Raw genomic sequence first — 12,371 nt, forward strand, 5'->3', positions numbered from 1 at the left:
GGCTATGAAATGGGTCCTCCTTTATCAATCCAGTGACAAGGAAATATGTTGTTCAAACTCTTCATGACCATGGCCTAGTGAGGAGGGGCACCATACTGTTGCAGTATGATGTCAGGTTGCAGTTTTGCAATACTTCGACCTGTGGAAATGCAAACTGATCCAACATATCCAGACAATAAAACGTTACACCACATGCTCATGAAGCAGACTGCACCTTGCGTTTACCTTTGGACTACTACATACATTTTATTTGCTAAAGTTCATGCAGGTTCTCAAAGCCCCAGATCCTCAAATAGTGGGAAGGTAATCCCAACACACAAAATTATGCTTCACCCATGACCATCACCTTTTTCAGATAGTCTGGGTCATCATGAATGTGACTCAGAATCTCTATTACATATGCTTTCCACTTTGGGTGTCATCATGTCAAGCAGCAGCTGAACCTTGTAAGCGTGAAGTTTCAGACTCCTTTTTGCAACCTGCACACTGTGGAGGTTCTTTAAATGGCGTAGACATATAAATAAATATTCACACTAACAAATATTTATATGGCAAAGATATCATAGGGACGTATGATTATATCGACCCTAAATGAATAATTAAGGTTAATTTGTAAATTTTGTTATGTAACTCATTTGTTTTTCTCACCGATCTCTGTATCTTTTGGTCTTTTGAGCTGGTGCAAGAAAGACATATGCAATTGAGTTGTCTGAGTATTGTGTTAAGTTATAATACGTGAAAGTCACAAGTTTTCAATCTACTACTGAGCTACATCCTAATTTCCTTCTCCCGAAAGGATGAGGACTGCATTTTAAAATTCAGCTCTTCGGTGAGGAAGTCAACACAAAGAGAGAATAACTGCCTCAGCTACAATGGTATTGTTCTACATCATTCTACATCTACATCTACATCCATACCCCGCAGGCCACCTGACGGTGTTTGGTGGAGGGTACCTTGAATACCTCTATTGGTTCTCCCTTTTATTCCAGTCTCGTATTGTTTGCGGAAAGAAAGATTGTCAGTATGCCTCTGTGTGGGCTCTAATCTCGCTGATTTTATCCTTATGGTCTCTTCGCAAGATATACGTAGGAGGGAGCAATATACTGCTTGACTCCTCAGTGAAGGTGAAGGTGTGTTCTCGAAACTTCAACAAAAGCCCGTACCGAGCTACGGAGCATCTGTCTTGCAGAGTCTTCCACTGGAGTCTATTTATCATCTCCGTAACGCTTTCGCGATTACTAAATGATCCTGTAATGAAGCGCGCTGCTCTCCATTGGATCTTCTCTATCTCTTCTATCAACCCTATCTGGTACAGATCCCACACCTGTGAGCAGTATTCAAGCAGTGGGCGAACAAGTGTGCTGTAACCTTCTTCCTTTGTTTTTGGGCTGCATTTCCTTAGGATTCTTCCAATGAATCTCAGTCTGGCATCTCCGCTGTTCATTAAACGACTGTGGGGAACTGTATCAAACACCTTGCGGAAGTCAAGAAACATGGCATCTACCTGGGAACCAATGTCTACGGCCCTCTGAGTCTCGTGGACGAATAGCATGAGCTGGGTTTCACATGATCCTCTTTTTCGAAACCCATGCTGACTCCTACAAGAGCAGATTTCTAGTCTCCAGAAAAGTCATTATACTCGAACACAATACATGTTCCAAAATTCTACAACTGATCGATATGAGAGATATAGGTCTATAGTTCTGCACATCTGTTCGACGTCCCTTCTTGAAAACGGGGATGACCTGTGCCCTTTTCCAATCTTTTGGAATGCTACGCTCTTCTAGAGACCTACAGTACACCGCTGCAAGAAGGGAGGCAAGTTCTTTCACATACTCTGCGTACAATCGAACTGGTATCCCATCAGGTCCAGCGGCCTTTCCTCTTTTGAGTGATTTTAATTGTTTTTCTATCCCTCTGTCATCTATTTCGATATTAGAGAGAAAAGGTAAATTACCAAGCCACACACCAAAACTAAAGACATTAATATATATCCTATGTTTTAGAATTATCACAACATTCTTACATGCATAATATATATCCTATGTTTTAGAATTATCACAACATTCTTAACATGCATGCATCTATGCCTGCATGCATTTCTGGGCAGACAGTTTTTGGTGCTGCTTAATGATAATTACTGCACATCTGGAAAATCCAGATTATCTCTTCCCAACCAATATAACATCATGGTTGGCAGTAGCCAAAACTGTTGAGACACTTGACAGATTGATTTGGTTGGGCTCTGGATAATTGCTAGTTACATCGGTTCCATATTTGCATTACCAATGTTTGAATGCCCAGACATCTGTTCCACATTTGCATGACTCATGCTTGGACACACAAATCTCAGCCTCTTCATGACACTTCCAGATTCCTTGAACCTTGTGTATCAGAGTCTGATGGTCAGATGTGATAGTGGTGTGTTTCTAAAACATGTCCAGAAGTTCTGGTGAACCTGACGTCAGATGTAGTCTTTCGACCATTCCATATGTTGTGCCATCTGCTGCAGGGTGGATATTTTTGTCAATAACTCACCAGCAAAACTTTTGGCATTTTGAACATTATGCTGCAAACTGCACCTTTCTACCTATCGCCATTTCTGAAATGCACAAAATCAAAGTTGTAAAGATCATTTTGGAACCCTGTACTTTAGCTTTTAAGAAAGTAGAGGCGAGGTCATAACACTGACATTATTCCATCATGGATCTTCCATTGTTTTATTTTGCCTAACGGCTTTTCTTTCATCCCATAACCCAGTGCTGTTTTCCTTTACTATTATTTTCTAATGCATTAATATACTCCATCCTTTTCCTTCTCTTCTTTCCTGTTTTTTATGTCACCTTCTAAACCGCACCACACGCTCTGACTTACAAGCCACACAGTATCAATCGTCTCATCCACAGACGAAACATGGCTATGTGAGCATGCTGATTATTGTTGCTGCATTTCATATCCTATTTTACTGCCACCAGTACCTTAAACCACAGATCTTCAAATTGATCATTCTTCCTAGGTCACACTTGTGTATTTACACATATTATTTTCCATAGCTTCCTGTTCCACATGAACTTGCAACAACCATCCCCACCCCCACTCCTCCTCCTATATTATTCCAGTTCACAAATGCTAACCTCACTTAATCTACTGACATACACTGTCCCCCTTCTTCACACATATCTGATCACCGAACTGCAGCTGACATTATAGTCTTTCTATTTACCTTTCTCTTTGATCTCATTATGTTTTCATGTAGGTTTCAGTTTGTTCTCACCTTTCACTATCAGCCTACTCCCTCATGTTTCATCTTGTTTCCCCATACTTCATCCATTTTGACCTTTTTGTGATTTTTCTCAGATATTTTGGCATACTTTTGCGAATTTTTTGCAATTATTTCTACATCACATATTTTTATGCATTTTGATTCTCCCCCATGGTTTCTTGCTGCTTTCATCTGCATCAATACAGAACCCAGAATACAGTTCCGCATACTATTCCTGCCTCGCTCACAGAATTCCCCCAAATGCTACACCATCAAATTACCTATTTCCAGCTCCAATACTTCCTTCCACAATGCCCTCCATCTGTTCAGATTCTGCCAATCCATAACCCTCACCAACATGGTCCTGCAAAACTACACAAAAAAGGCCCAAATATCCTTCCAATACCTCCTCTGCATCCCTAAAATTCTTCTGCTGTGCAATCCCATATTATTCCTCTATCCCATCACACACACAGAAACTCTTACCCTGCAGAAATTACAGCACCATGCCAGTTCAACATACTCTCTAACCTGTTCACCTCCAACTCCCACCTTGGATTACCACTATCCATCACCCTTATAACAGCCTTCAAACCTCCCTCACATCCCCTCATAGCTGACAAACCCTGCCTCACAGACCTACTACATTTATCCCACCTACATAAACTCCCTACCAGCACCATACAGAATCCAGAACCTAAGCTGACCCAAAACATAGTCACAAATATTTCCTGCAAAAGCCTTAGTGCCACAAAGGTATCAGTTCTTTCCAAAGGCCTGACCCTTTTGCCCCGCTCCCAAATCCTATCATGCTTCCCACCTCCCCCCATTCTCTACAATGGAAACACTTTTTCACTACCAATCCTACGAATCTTACTCAAACGCAGACCAATGTTGAACTCTGCCTTACTCAGGTTACTCCTCCATCCAAATGTAATCCACCACCATTGCCTCCAAATCAACCCCTGATAACTTTCCAGAATTTCTTAATCTCAAACCTCACCTTAACATCATTCCCCAAATCCCTCAACATGGAAGCTAACATTACATCCACAATCCACCACCTAAAAACTGATCCTGACCTTATAATCCCACCTTCTGACAAAGGCTCTACCACAAGCATTACCTGGCAAAAGGACTCCACCAGCCATCAGATTCATCCACCCACAAACCCTGCCAAAGTGGCCCCATTCCTGAAATCAGCCGTATCTCCAGTCTCCTCTCAAATCCTTAGGCCTCTCCCAGAACCTCTTCCTGGATTCTGTCTCTCTCCTGACCCCTATTACTACATGCATTCCTACCTTCTACATACTTTCTAAAGTCCATAAACCCAACTATCCAGGACACACCATTGTGCCCCCACTGAGAGAATCTGTGCTCTCGTAGACCAACACCTTCAGCCTATTACCCGCAATCTACGCTCCTATATAAAAGACACCAACCATTTCCTCCGTCAACCCTTCAAAGTACCTGTTCCTTAATCACACAATGCCCTGCTCATTACACTACCATCACTAATGCCCAAGGCCTTGCTACTATTGAACACTACCTTTCCCAATGTCTGATGGATTCCAAACCTACAACCAACTATATCCTCATCCACAATTACATCTCCCTCAAAAGCATCACCTGCAAAGAAATCAGGGGTACAGCAATGGGCACCTGCATGGCACCATCCTATGTAAACATATTCATGGGTCATCTACAGGAATGTTTACTCACCACCCAGAATCACAAGCATGGCAAGTTTCCCTTCATACTTCTTCCACAGCATCCAAAGTAAGACATTGTATTACTTTTCACCACCACTCTTTTGAAAGCTCCTTGTCAATGTAGTAACTTAACCAGTGCAAAAAGGCTGTACTACAAAATCTATGAGAGGACACTGATGTGGTGGTACTGAAAGTTGACAAAGATAATGCAACCATTTTGTTTCCCTCATAGGATGTATGATGATAAGATGTGTGGTCTGCTAAGTGATTTTACCTACAGGAGGACTGGTTATGACTCTATTGGATGTGAGAACAGAAAACTTCTGCACTACTTAATTCTTCCTCCTTATCACAAGAGATCATCAAGAGGTTAAGACCACATGGTTGTGCACCACCAAGACTGTATCGTCTTCCAAAAATTCATAAGAAAAATGTTCCAATATGTCCAATAGTGAGCAACACTGGAGCTCCTACATGTGATTTAGCTTAACATCTCACCTCTTTGCTTTGACTGTCGGTGGGCAAATGCTCACATCACATCTATATCCCAGACTATCTAAGCAGTTATGACTGTTTGGTTAGCTATAATGTGGTATCACTTTTTACAAATTACCTTCTCGCAGTTTCTTTGGCACCAAATGGCGAAAAGCACTGCTTTGTTTCGCCATGCTCTATCCTCAACTTACTTTATGTTCAGCCAAATATATTTTGAACAGACTGATGGTGTCACCATGGGCAGTCATCTGTCTCCCTTGGTGGCCAAGTTTTTTTTGTGAAGAATTTTGAGGAGAGGGCACTTGAATCAGCTGCCCTTAAACCAACTGTATTTTCAAGGTATGTGGATGATACTTTCATAGTGTGGCCTCGTGGACAAGATAAACTGATGGAGTTCCTTCACATCAACTCCATTCATAACAACATTCAGTTCACTATGGAAATATAGAAAGATGGTTTCTGCCTTTCTTAGAAGTCTTGGTTAGATGAAAGAATGATGGCTCTCTGGGGTATTCAGTTTATTATAGGCCCACTCATACTAATTTGTACTTGCAAGCGCAAGTTGTCATCTCCCATTGCAATCTATAAACGTTCTTAAAATACTCAAACACAGAGCTAACACTATCTCAGATTCAGATAGTTTGTCTAAAAAGCTCACCCACCTAAAGACAGTGTTCAGAAAAAAATGGATATTCCACCCGGAAGATTAATAGGGCACTGTCAATTAAAAACAAGAATCAGGAAGTGGATAAAATGAAGAACATGTCAGCAAAATCATTAGCCTTTCTTCCTTATGTGGGCAACATTTCATTTAGAACAGCAAGAATAATCTGTAAATTTTAGGTAAGAGTGATTTTCCATCCACCGTTTAAGATTGTCATCCTTTTGGAATCAGTGAAGGATGACTTATTATTGCAGAAGGCCGGAATTTACAAAATACCTTGTCAATATGGTACGCCTTATGCAGGACAGATGACAGACCACACGCGCTGTGAAAGAACACTGCACTGAACATCAATATTGTACTAGCCTTTCACAAGTCCGCTATTGACAAACATTTTATTTCCACTGGACATTCAATGAAGTATGACAGAACTATGATTTGACCACAGCAATATCTTTCTGGGACTCCATTATTAAACAATCTGTGGAAATACACCTGGTGGAAAAGCTGATGAACTGAGATAGTAGCTACTAGTTGGGCTGTGCATCATCTTCACAATTTGCTCTAATACAAGACAACAGGTGTGCCAAAAGTTGTGGGAAGTAGTAACGCAGAGAACAGCTAAGCTCAGCAGTCCCACCAGCCAGGGTGCTGCCGTCAGGAAGTGTGGTACATCTATCAACTTGATTTTCACCCATGTGCAGAATATTCACAGCGTGCTACATACTGTGAAATGGAGTCAGTCTTCATCAGTCTTCAATGGCTTGCCTGAAGTTGATTGACAGGTGGCCAGTCGAAATATCATGCAATGAATTAAACAATGACCGCCTGCAAGCCCAAAATTTATTTGAACAACTGTTCCCATATTTGATAAAATTCAAATTTCTTTCAATTAAAAACTTTATCATATAAAAATTATCATTTTCTTTTTAAAAACTACGCTATAGTAACCAAGTATCTCGTGTAACATTACTATCAATAGTTGTGGCACCAGTACTCAGATGGTGCTGACCTCAGGTGTGTCCTCTGATAGGATCATTCCAGAGTCCAGTATACAAGCTGGCGCAGAGCCAGTCTGAGTCTTTCTCTGTGATGATGTGAGTAGCTGAGTGCATGCTGCCAGTGTTATCATATTGGCTATGCTGTTCCCCTGATGGACTCTACTTAATGTTTTATCTTGGTGAGAGTGTGGGTTTTTGAACTAGTAATAAAGCTGGTGGATCCTTTCCAGTTGTTATTTTTCTTCCCCTTAAGAACATTTTCTTTCTTTTCCCTTAGGTTTTGTGATATCTGAGATAGTGCTATTGGTATGGCATGTGCAAAGTGCCAAAAAATATTGAAGACTGACTCATGGTTCATCAAAAATAAATGTATTATCTGTTACCTTTTCTCAGTTATTTATAATCCATAAGTGTGATTAGTTTACCTAAAAAGCAAGCTAATTACAACATGTCAGTAATTTCAGATTTCATTTCCATTGTTCATAAGTAGACATATGTTCAGTTGCTAACACTCTGATAAAGCAGATGACAAAGCTATACAAATAAATAATGTAACCCTACAGCCGATGGGGAAAATATGTTAGCAACACTGAAATTCATTTAGCTTCAGAGTAATTAAGGTCAGTAGGTAAAAGACTGTTACTGAAACAGAACCTCATGTTTTGGTAAACTAACCAGCATAATTCAATAGAAATTATAGTTACATCCAAAAGTCTTTTTTAAAACAAATCTCCCTCTACAATTTAGTTACTCACAAATGTAAATCTTTAATTGTAATTTATGAAAAATACAGTAAACAATAATAGCTAACTTCAGTTTTAAACAATGGAAAATCCAGGATGGGATGTAACAATATTAGAGAAGGAAAGTTGCTACTCACCATATAGCAACAAGTGGACCACACTGTTGCTGAACAAGCTGCCAAACATTATATCCCTCATTTCAATGACTGCTTCACAGGCTGTGCCATATGGATCCTTCCCACCAACACCAGCTTTTCTGAATTGCACATGTGAGAACTTTCCCTGCAATACATCCTATGTTCCCATAACCCACCTGGCCTCAACCTTCGTTAATCACTGTCCTCACCCATCCAGCCCCCTCCCTGTTCCCATTCCAGCACTACACAACTGTCATTCCACTGCCACACCCAGTCTTTTAATTTCTTTTTTTTCTCTCCTTTCCACTACTTACCCCCCCCCCCCCCCTCCCCCCCAACCTTCTCTCCTGCCCTCTGTCTAAACTGTAGCACTTCACTGTCCACCACCCCCATCATGCTACACCTCCCCCTCCCCCCCCCCCCCCAGCTTTCTCCTTACCCCCACCCAGTCACCACTCTCATCATGCACTGGTGCTGCTGCTCACAGTGTGGTTTTAGTTATCTGAGACTTAATGGCTGAAATCTATAATTGTGTGAATTTTTTTGTTGTGCCTATCGCAACTCAGCATCTCTGCTATATGGTGAGTAGCAACTTTCCTTCTCTAATATTGTTAACTTCAGTTTTAACTACGGTAAACTTGTAAAAGAGGCATGTTGGAAGCAGTTTTCAATCAGTTTGTGGCAAATTTGACTGGAGAAAAATCTATGTCCGAAAATATGGATAATGTACCACAGTAATAGTAATTATTATTATGGATTATGTTAAATGTCAATAATGCTCACTGTGTCAATAGGATCATCCTATAAACGCTGTCACCTCCAATAGTTTCAAGGGCAGTGATTTAAAAACTTTTTTGAGTGACAGTCTTAATTGTAGGTGCTTTCCACAAGTGAACTTTTGTGAATAATTAGTGCTAGGTTACTTCACTTGAACAATTATATTAACAGATATCGATCAAGTGTATTATGTGGCTATCTGATTGCCTGTGCTATAATTATAATAGAGGAGAGTAAGTTTGAACATGAACAAAGGTTCACTCTATATCGAAGTTAAACTAAAATGTTTGAACTGCAAATATGGTGTAGCATACATTATTGACAATTTGCCTACATCTACATCTACATCTACATTTATACTCCGCAAGCCACCCAACGGTGTGTGGCGGAGGGCACTTTACATGTCATTGTCATTACCTCCCTTTCCTGTTCCAGTCGCGTATGGTTCGCGGGAAGAAAACTATCCAATCTCCTGGTTTCCCACCTCCGGAAAGGCAACTCACTCACCCTTCACAACCTTTCCAGCAAACCTCAACCACCTCTCATTGCACACAAACCCAGTCTCTCCCATCTACTCAGTCTCCCACTTCCAGCTCCACTCCCTCCAAAACCTCAAAATTCCAATCAACACAATCTGGCACCACAACACCCCAATTCAGTAGTTAACCTTTCCTCCAAACCTCTCTCCCAATCCAAAACCTCTGTCCTATCCAAAAGCCTCACCTTCAGCCCCACTCCCAGATTCAACCAAACAGCCCTCGTCAAAGATTTACTGTTCTACACTCGTACTCTCTGCTGGAAGTATCACTTTGCCACGAAGAAAAATGATCCTAATCCTACCCCTAATGATCCAACTCCCCAAGACACTATCCAAATTGAACCCTGCCTGGAACAGTTCCGTCCTCCGTCACAGCGGGACCCACCTCCTCTTCCTCAAAATCACCCTCTCCAAACCTTCCAGGAATTTCTGACTTCCAGCCTTGCCTCTCAATCCTTCTTAAAAAACCTTATCCTACTCCCAACATCACCACTGCTGAAGCCCAGGCTATCCGTGATCTGAAGGCTGACCGGTCCATCATCATTCTTCCGGCGGACAAGGGTTCCACGACCGTGGTACTTGATCGTCGGGAGTATGTGGCTGAGGGACTGCGTCAGCTTTCAGACAACACCACATACAAAGTTTGCCAAGGTAATCCCATTCCTGATGTCCAGGCGGAGCTTCAGGGAATCCTCAGAACCTTAGGCCCCCTGCAAAACCTTTCACCTGACTCCATCAACCTCCTGACCCCACCGACACCCCGCACCCCTACCTTCTACCTTCTTCCTAAAATTCACAAACCCAATCATCCTGGCCGTCCCATTGTAGCTGGTTACCAAGCCCCCACAGAACGTATCTCTGCCTACGTAGATCAACACCTTCAACCCTTACGTGCAGTCTCCCATCCTTCATCAAAGACACCAACCACTTTCTCGAACGCCTGGAATCCTTACCCAATCCGTTACCCCCAGAAACCATCCTTGTAACCATTGATGCCACTTCCTTAAACACAAATATCCCGCACGTCCAGGGCCTTGCTGCGATGGAGCACTTCCTTTCACGCCGATCACCTGCCACCCTACCTAAAACCTCTTTCCTCATTACCTTAGCCAGCTTCATCCTGACCCACAACTTCTTCACTTTTGAAGGCCAGACATACCAACAATCAAAGGGAACAGCCATGGGTACCAGGATGGCCCCTTCGTACGCCAACCTATTCATGGGTCGCTTAGAGGAAGCCTTCTTGGTTACCCAGGCCTGCCAACCCAAAGTTTGGTACAGATTTATTGATGACATCTTCATGATCTGGACTCACAGTGAAGAAGAACTCCAGAATTTCCTCTCCGACCTCAACTCCTTTGGTTCCATCAGATTCACCTGGTCCTACTCCAAATCCCATGCCACTTTCCTTGATGATGACCTCCACCTGTCCAGTGGCCAGCTTCACACGTCCATCCACATCAAACCCACCAACAAGCAACAGTACCTCCATTACGACAGCTGCCACCCATTCCACATCAAACGGTCCCTTCCCTACAGCCTAGGTCTTCGTGGCAAACGAATCTGCTCCAGTCCGGAATCCCTGAAGCATTACACCAACAACCTGACAACAGCTTTCGCATCCCGCAACTACCCTCCCGACCTGGTACAGAAGCAAATAACCAGAGCCACTTCCTCATCCTCTCAAACCCAGAACCTCCCACAGAAGAACCACGAAAGTGCCCCACTTGTGACAGGATACTTTCCAGGACTGGATCAGATTCTGAATGTGGCTCTCCAGCAGGGATACGACTTCCTCAAATCCTGCCCTGAAATGAGATCCATCCTTCATGAAATCCTCCCCACTCCACCAAGAGTGTCTTTCCGCCGTCCCCCTAACCTTCGTAACCTCTTAGTTCATCCCTATGAAATCCCCAAATCACCTTCCCTACCCTCTGGCTCCTACCCTTGTAACCGCCCCCGGTGTAAAACCTGTCCCATGCACCCTCCCACCACCACCTACTCCAGTCCTGTAACCCGGAAGGTGTACACGATCAAAGGCAGAGCCACGTGTGAAAGCACCCACGTGATCTACCAACTGACCTGCCTACACTGTGACGCATTCTATGTGGGAATGACCAGCAACAAACTGTCCATTCGCATGAATGGACACAGGCAGACAGTGTTTGTTGGTAATGAGGATCACCCTGTGGCTAAACATGCCTTGGTGCACGGCCAGCACATTTTGGCACAGTGTTACACCGTCCGGGTTATCTGGATACTTCCCACTAACACCAACCTATCCGAACTCCGGAGATGGGAACTTGCTCTTCAATATATCCTCTCTTCCTGTTATCCACCAGGCCTCAATCTCCGCTAATTTCAAGTTGCCGCCACTCATACCTCACCTGTCATTCAACAACATCTTTGCCCCTGCACTTCTGCCTCGACTGACATCTCTGCCCAAACTCTTTGTCTTTAAATATGTCTGCTTGTGTCTGTATATGTGTGGATGGATATGTGTGTGTGTGCGAGTGTATACGCGTCCTTTTTTCCCCCTAAGGTAAGTCTTTCCGCTCCCGGGATTGGAATGACTCCTTACCCTCTCCCTTAAAACCCACATCCTTTCATCTTTCCCTCTCCTTCCTTCTTTCCTGATGAGGCAACAGTTTGTTGCGAAAGCTTGAATTTTGTGTGTATGTTTGTGTTTGTTTGTGTGTCTGTCGACCTGCCAGCATTTTCATTTGGTAAGTCACATCATCTTTGTTTTTAGATATATTTTTCCTACGTGGAATGTTTCCCTCTATTATAACCATATATATATATATATATATATATATATATATATATATATATATATATATGCCTTTTATATATTTTTTTTTACTTCTGATTTTTTTTAATTTTATATTTTTTTTAGTCATGGTTTTTTCTTATTTTGTATTTTTTTTGCTTATGATTTTCATTTTTTTAATTTTATATGTTTTTTATGCTCTTCTTTCTTTTAGTACAGCTAAAGATACATCAGTATTATCTATTTTTTTTTTTACAATTATTTATGTA

General features: G+C 42.1%; 1 protein-coding gene across 2 annotated transcripts in view; it reads right to left on the reverse strand.

Annotated features, from left to right (window-relative positions):
- The window catches only part of LOC126415193 (GATOR complex protein MIOS), a 212,146-nt gene that overhangs the window by 110,397 nt on the left and 89,378 nt on the right, over positions 1–12,371 (reverse strand). The window lies entirely within an intron of this gene.

Source organism: Schistocerca serialis, chromosome 1, assembly GCF_023864345.2.
Source record: "Schistocerca serialis cubense isolate TAMUIC-IGC-003099 chromosome 1, iqSchSeri2.2, whole genome shotgun sequence".
In the NCBI taxonomy this organism is placed as follows: domain Eukaryota; kingdom Metazoa; phylum Arthropoda; class Insecta; order Orthoptera; family Acrididae; genus Schistocerca; species Schistocerca serialis.